The sequence below is a fragment of the Prosopis cineraria genome, unplaced genomic scaffold (genome assembly GCF_029017545.1).
Source record: "Prosopis cineraria cultivar Desert tree isolate PC_DT_omini unplaced genomic scaffold, ASM2901754v1 PC1, whole genome shotgun sequence".
Taxonomy (NCBI): domain Eukaryota; kingdom Viridiplantae; phylum Streptophyta; class Magnoliopsida; order Fabales; family Fabaceae; genus Prosopis; species Prosopis cineraria.
This window is the reverse complement of record NW_026555332.1, coordinates 50,365,876-50,372,305: the sequence shown is the minus strand read 5'-3', so window position 1 is coordinate 50,372,305 and position 6,430 is coordinate 50,365,876.

Here is a 6,430-nt window from a genome sequence, read left to right as displayed (position 1 = left end):
ATTCAACAAGCAACCTGAACCTCCACCTGTACAGGATCATCAAGGCCTTAGCAGACAATAGGTTCCAACTTAAGACAAAATCTCACGTCAAAAAACATGTCTCTTGATCAGCGCTGAACATCATAATCAACTGTCAATGGCCTACTTTCACCCCTCCCAGTGGATGTAAAAGCATCAGTGCTGACTTCAAAGTAACAGTTGGTGTGCTCAGAGGATGTAAAACCATTAAATTTGTAGTTCAAATGCTACAAGCTTTAAAAATGAGATAAATGTACGGTTCATGGTATGTGGGGAAGTACAAAAAGGAGGGTAGATTTGGGTTAAGTTAAAAAGATCATGAAAAATAGTTACAAAAATATCGAAAACACTGCAGCAATCGTGAATTAAACGAGGGAGGCCTCAAAGGGCCAAAAACCACACGCAAGGCAATATTTGGTTGAATGAAAAGATTTTGTTTTGAATAGAATGAGAATAGAGAGCAGGATAGAAAAGAATTTTGTAACTTAAAATAAGTTTGATAAAAAGGAAAAGAAATAAGAATAAGTTTTTTAATAAATGTTTGATAGAAATAGAATAAAAATATAGAGGTAATGGAACGAAAAGTGAGCAATTAACCATAATATAAACTTAATAAAAAACACCTTATGCTTACTAAAAGTAACGTCACCATTGAAGATCTTACCGTAATTATTTCTTCAGACCGAATCATGTCTGCACAAGAAAAGAGGCCATGCTAGAAAGAATTCGGGATCAATGTTTTCCAGATATTATGAATCAATGCACTGCAGTCACGTGCGTGCACTTGACTCGCGCTCTCGACCACACTTGCTATGCTATCAGACAACAATTTCGAAACGTTGGGAAACATGGAGTTTCCACGTTGATGTATAAATGGGGCCAGTTCCATCTTCATTAGTAGCATCAACGAGCAATCAATACGCAGACAAAAGATCAACGAAACAACACCAAGTTCATCGATGACAGCCGCGTTACACTCTTCACTCATTAACAACAGAAAGATTTTAACAAAGTTACCCGGTAAATAACAAGGACATCACTTAAAATTTAATAAAGCAATAAATTCGAGCCATCGACTTCCATGCTCTCAGGAAAAAGCAAACAAGGTTCACTCAAAACAAGAAGATGAGTAAAGTACGTACAGATTCGAGAGGAGCAGTTAACGGCAAATAAGACACGGACCATTTCCAGACTTCGGGTAGAAAGAAAAAGATGGAAAAAGAAGAATAAAGAACAACAAACCTCGGCTCTTGTTCAAAGCTGATGCCAAATTTTGAGAAGCCAAATGCTTTGATAGATGCAAACCCTAGCAATCCTTGCGATAGTGCCTTCGCATGGGAAAGAATAAAGAGAGGCTTTAGAGTACGGAGGCAATGGAAGAGCGGAGGGAATGGAATTAGCGTAGAGCAGGAGGTGACTGAAAGTAGCTTCCTGCAAAACTGATATTTATAAACGATATGTACGGGCGTATTCTCCACGCAACTGTGATTTAATTTAAAAAATAACTTCATTTAATAAATTGAATTATTTTAATAACTTGGTAAACTAATTGTATGTGTAGTTCCCGTGAAGACCGAACGGAAAAATGATGATTTGATAAATGAAACTGCATTTTGCTCAAAAAATAAAAACAAATGAAACTGCATAAACAATCAATCAAACTTGCTCTTCACGCCACAATGTTCTCGAAGGAAAAACAAGAAGAGGGAAACATTAAATGTGAACTGAAGTACTATTATTATTATTAAATCAATGCTACAACGGAAAAATATCTCGATGATTTCAAAATGCCAATGATTTCAAACTTACTCAACTTATTGCAAATCAAATTATTGAATATTTCATTAATTTTAAAATCTTTATATTTTTAAGATAATTTTTTTACAAAATATATTGAATTTAACGGTTTATAAGTATCATATATTTATTCTGTAATAATATTTACATATTTTTAGGTTGCATTTACTATAATTTTTTAAGCAAAATTAAGTTCTCCATATATACGAATGGATATTGAAATGGAGATTTTTTTTTTAATTGAAATGGAGGTTTTGGTATAGTTCTATGAGACTGTTACGAGAGATCATTTTTGTCTACAACAAATTGACATAAGATGAACAAAGAAAACACTGATAATTTAATATATTTAAAAGATATGTTAAAAGAATATGATGAGAATGTATCATGTATGGTTTGTTTGAAAATAAGATTTACTTGAAAATTATTTACAACAATTATACTTAAAAAATTAATATTTTCTATTGAGATACAACGACAAAAAATGATGTTATTATTAACGGAAGTTAAATTGATATTCCCATAAGAAAAAATAAGGGTTATGCAGTATTCTTTTTTTTTTTTAATCAAGATTTTGTCTTAGTAGATTTTTTTTTGGCAAGGTTTTTAATGAGTTGACTTCAACGTTTACTGTATACTATTTTTCTTGACTATATTTTTTTTTCATCCCATTAAGTTTCTTCTAGTAAAATTTTAATGAAATATGGTACGAATATTATAATTAGTGTGAATGTGCATAACATCAACCTTTCATATTATATCCATATTGAATGACATTATACCCCATAACCCCCTGATTGAAAAGTTTCTAGTATTTATTTTCAAATTGTATAATTATATTGTGTAATTATCTTCTTCATGTGCTTGTAATTCTTAGGATCAGTCTTCAATATTGGACTCCTGTAAATATAAATACAGGTGATGCACACATATTTGTGATATCATAAACGAATAAAAATCGCTCCCCCTTTCCTCTCCAATTTGGTTCAAATAAAATAAAAATAAAATTAAAACTAAAAAAACCAATATTGATAAAAATGAGAACGAGAAATATAAAAAATAAGTTATCCAATTTTAAAATTTCTATGCTAAGTATGATAACCTGTCAATGTATGTAGATTTAATTTCAATAATATATGCTTAAAACATAGTCAGATCAAATTATGGTCATACTTGATATTTTAATTATTTAATCATATACATTTAATAACTATTTATTAGTAGAGGCAAATTCTTACATATTTACTATTCAAGTTTACATTATATTATAAATTTATTTAAATACGTGAGTTTGACAACCTTACTCCTAAATGTTATTATTTTACCTCCATCACTTATCCGAATAAACTTGAGTTATGTTGTAAATACATTTGATAAAGTGATAAACCGAACTAATAAATCTGTAATTCAAATGCTACCTGTTTCTAGATGGAGGAAATTTTAATGTCCACAAGTCTTACGGGGACATATGGGTACGAGAAAGAAATTGTAATGAGTTTATAATTTAAATTTATTTTTAAGTTTTTAACTGAGCGCAATGCAGTCTCTATTATATAAATAATTTAAAATATTTGTTCCCGTATTTTTTAAAGTAAAATTATATTTGAAATTTTAATATTTATATAGATTGAAATTTTTAATAATTTAACATATTAATCACTACATTTGAAAATAATTTTAAACTTTATAATTTTATTTTCTAAAATATAAGAACTAATATTTTAAATAGTTAAAATTATGAGGATTTGTAACATTCCAATTTAAATTTTAATAGTTAATTTGGGTTAATAGAAATTTAAAAAAATAACATTTAGAGGTAAGCAAATTAGTAGGAGATGATTATTAAATCTAACTTAGGATATAATTCTAAATTAAAATTAAAAAATTAAAAAAATTAATTTAAAAAAAATAAAAAAATATTATTAAATTATTATTATAATAAAAAAAAGGAAAAGGTATTAAAAGAAAGGGGAAGAAGAAGAAGAACAAAATTTGCTTTCGGCCGCCGCACAACAATCATGCATACAAAATATTAAACAAAAAAAGGAGAAGAAGAAAGAGAAAAGAAGAAATGATAAAAAAAATGTAAGACCCACTGAATTTTTTTTATAAAAACTCACCTGTTTTCTTCATTTCTTCATTCTCTCCTTCGTGCATGAGCTGAGGCAGAGAGAGCGTTTTTGAGCCAAGTTCATCGGTGCTAGGTTTTAAGGTAAGAATTTTTAATAGGATATTTAGGGTGTGATTTTAAGCTTTTTAAGACTAAGTAAGTGTTCTAAAAAATTTTTTTAGTCATCCTTCCTCTTTGGTTTCTGATTTTGTGGTGATAGAAAATTTAGGATCTGGAAGAGGGATGAATTTATGTTGAATAAATATAGTTTATGAGGTTGTTAGTAGTATAATAAATGTTTTAGAGTATAAATTTTTTGATAATCTTCGAATTTGTGGCTTATGGATCAAATTCTAAACTAGATCTGAAAATATATGTTAATTTATTAAGGTTTAGATGATTATTTAGGATGAGAAATGAATTATTATGGCTATAAGAATTATGTTATATTTTTTTAATTCTATTATTAGAATTATTTTATTAGTTTCAATAATTGAAACTAATATTTAATAAATAATATGTTATTTGTAGATTGTATTATTGGTAAAAATTATGGTGGGAGAAAAATTGTAAGAAATAATTTATTGAAAAAGCCACAAGGTAACCATGCTTTTAATTTGTGATTAGTGTTACTTCATGTTAATTAGGTAATTATTGAGAAAATTATGAATTTTGTAATATTGTATAATTGTGCAATATTATTATGAATTTGTTTAATCATTGTGGGAGGTGTTGGGAGACTTGCTATTATTGTTGTATTTATGTGCCACGTGGTACGCCCTATTGGAGCTCAATAGGTGGTTTGTAAGGGCTCGAGCTAATCTACCTTTGACCGGGTAATTTAGCACCGAGTGAGGGTTATAGCTCGAGGTTAATGGAGGGATATAAGGATGGTTATTTGTGTATATTATAATATTTCTTATATTTTATTGGAATTATATTATTTTTAATTCTCACTTAGTAAGCATACAATTAACTGTTTGTATACACTATCATAAATTGGCTTTGGTTACTGGGACTTTTGAGTCTCATTATGTGGTTAACAATTTTCAGAAGAAGAGCCACGAGTGACACGTGGAGGAGTCCTAGAGGCTTAATGGTATAGATCCACTGTCTCTTTTGGGTATTTAATTTATAATTTATAATGTGTTATATTGCCAATATTAGGGCTTTTTGTTTATTGACAATTATATGAATATATAAATGTAATCATGCCTTTCAAACTATTTTTATTTTGGTATACTTTGGATGACTGTAATTTTAATATTTGATTTACTTTGGATTGGTTAAAATGGCATGATTATGAAGTCAAATAACTGGCTTGTGTTGAAAATTGACTAAATTGTTTATTTTACTTGTTGAGAGTATAAGGATGGACAAATGTGATTTAGCCTAGTGGCATGTGAAAGGTAAAAATTTATCTACAATATTATATTGTGTGAGTTGAAGCCAATTATAAAATATTTTATATTAAAATTATTGATATAAAAATATGTTGGGTAGCTGTAACCCAACTATGGTTGAGTTAAGTTATTTAAAAAAAAAAACTTTTGGTGTGTTACAGGATTAAGTTGTGCCCAGTCAATGATCAAGTTACAACCCAAAAGATGATAAAAAACTGAGTTACAACAAGTTAAAATTTAAAAACTAAGTTATAAGTGAGTTAAAATTATAAGAGCTAAATGATTAATTTTTTTTGAAATACTATTTATTAAAAAAAACATTTTACTCCCTTTCTTACTTCCACGCACACTCTTTATTGGTGTAAGATCATATACGTTAATCCCTAAATTTTAAAAGAATGTCAATCTTTATTTTTTTCCTAAAATATAGGAACTAATATTTTTAAAAATTAAACTATAAGGAACAAGTTATACTGAGTTGATATTCAAGGATCAAGTTATAACTAAATTAAAACTATAAGGATTAAGTTATAGTGAATTAAAATTTAGAAATATTGTTATAACTAAGTTAAAATTATGAAGACTAAAAAAAGTAGAATGTTTTTTAATTATTTATTAAAAATATTCTACTTTTTTTTCATATTTCCGTACACACTCTCAGGCTTCCATTCTCCATGCCTTAAAAACTGAAGCTTCACTACCTTCAACATGGATCTGAGTTCAGAACATCCATGTCCACGTTTAAAACATCCAAGTCCATGTTCAAAAATTCCAAATTCTTTAAAAAAGCTCATTAAGGCTGTTCGATCTACCTCACCATCATATCATATGCAAACTATGTTGCTTTCTAAAATGACTGCTTAGTGAAATTGAGAAACAAAGCTAAAATTTCTCCTAGGTTTATTCTAAAAGCAATTAGTGTGTTCACTTATTATTATGGGATAATGTCTCTTCAGATAAGCTCGAAGGTAGCCTTAGCATCAAGAATTTGAGGAAAACAAAATGAAGCTTTTGTGATGAAGTTGTCTTGGAATCTCTTAGCCAATAAAGAGAGCCTTTGGGTAAAGGTATTAACTAGAAAATACAAGTGCAACTCTGGACC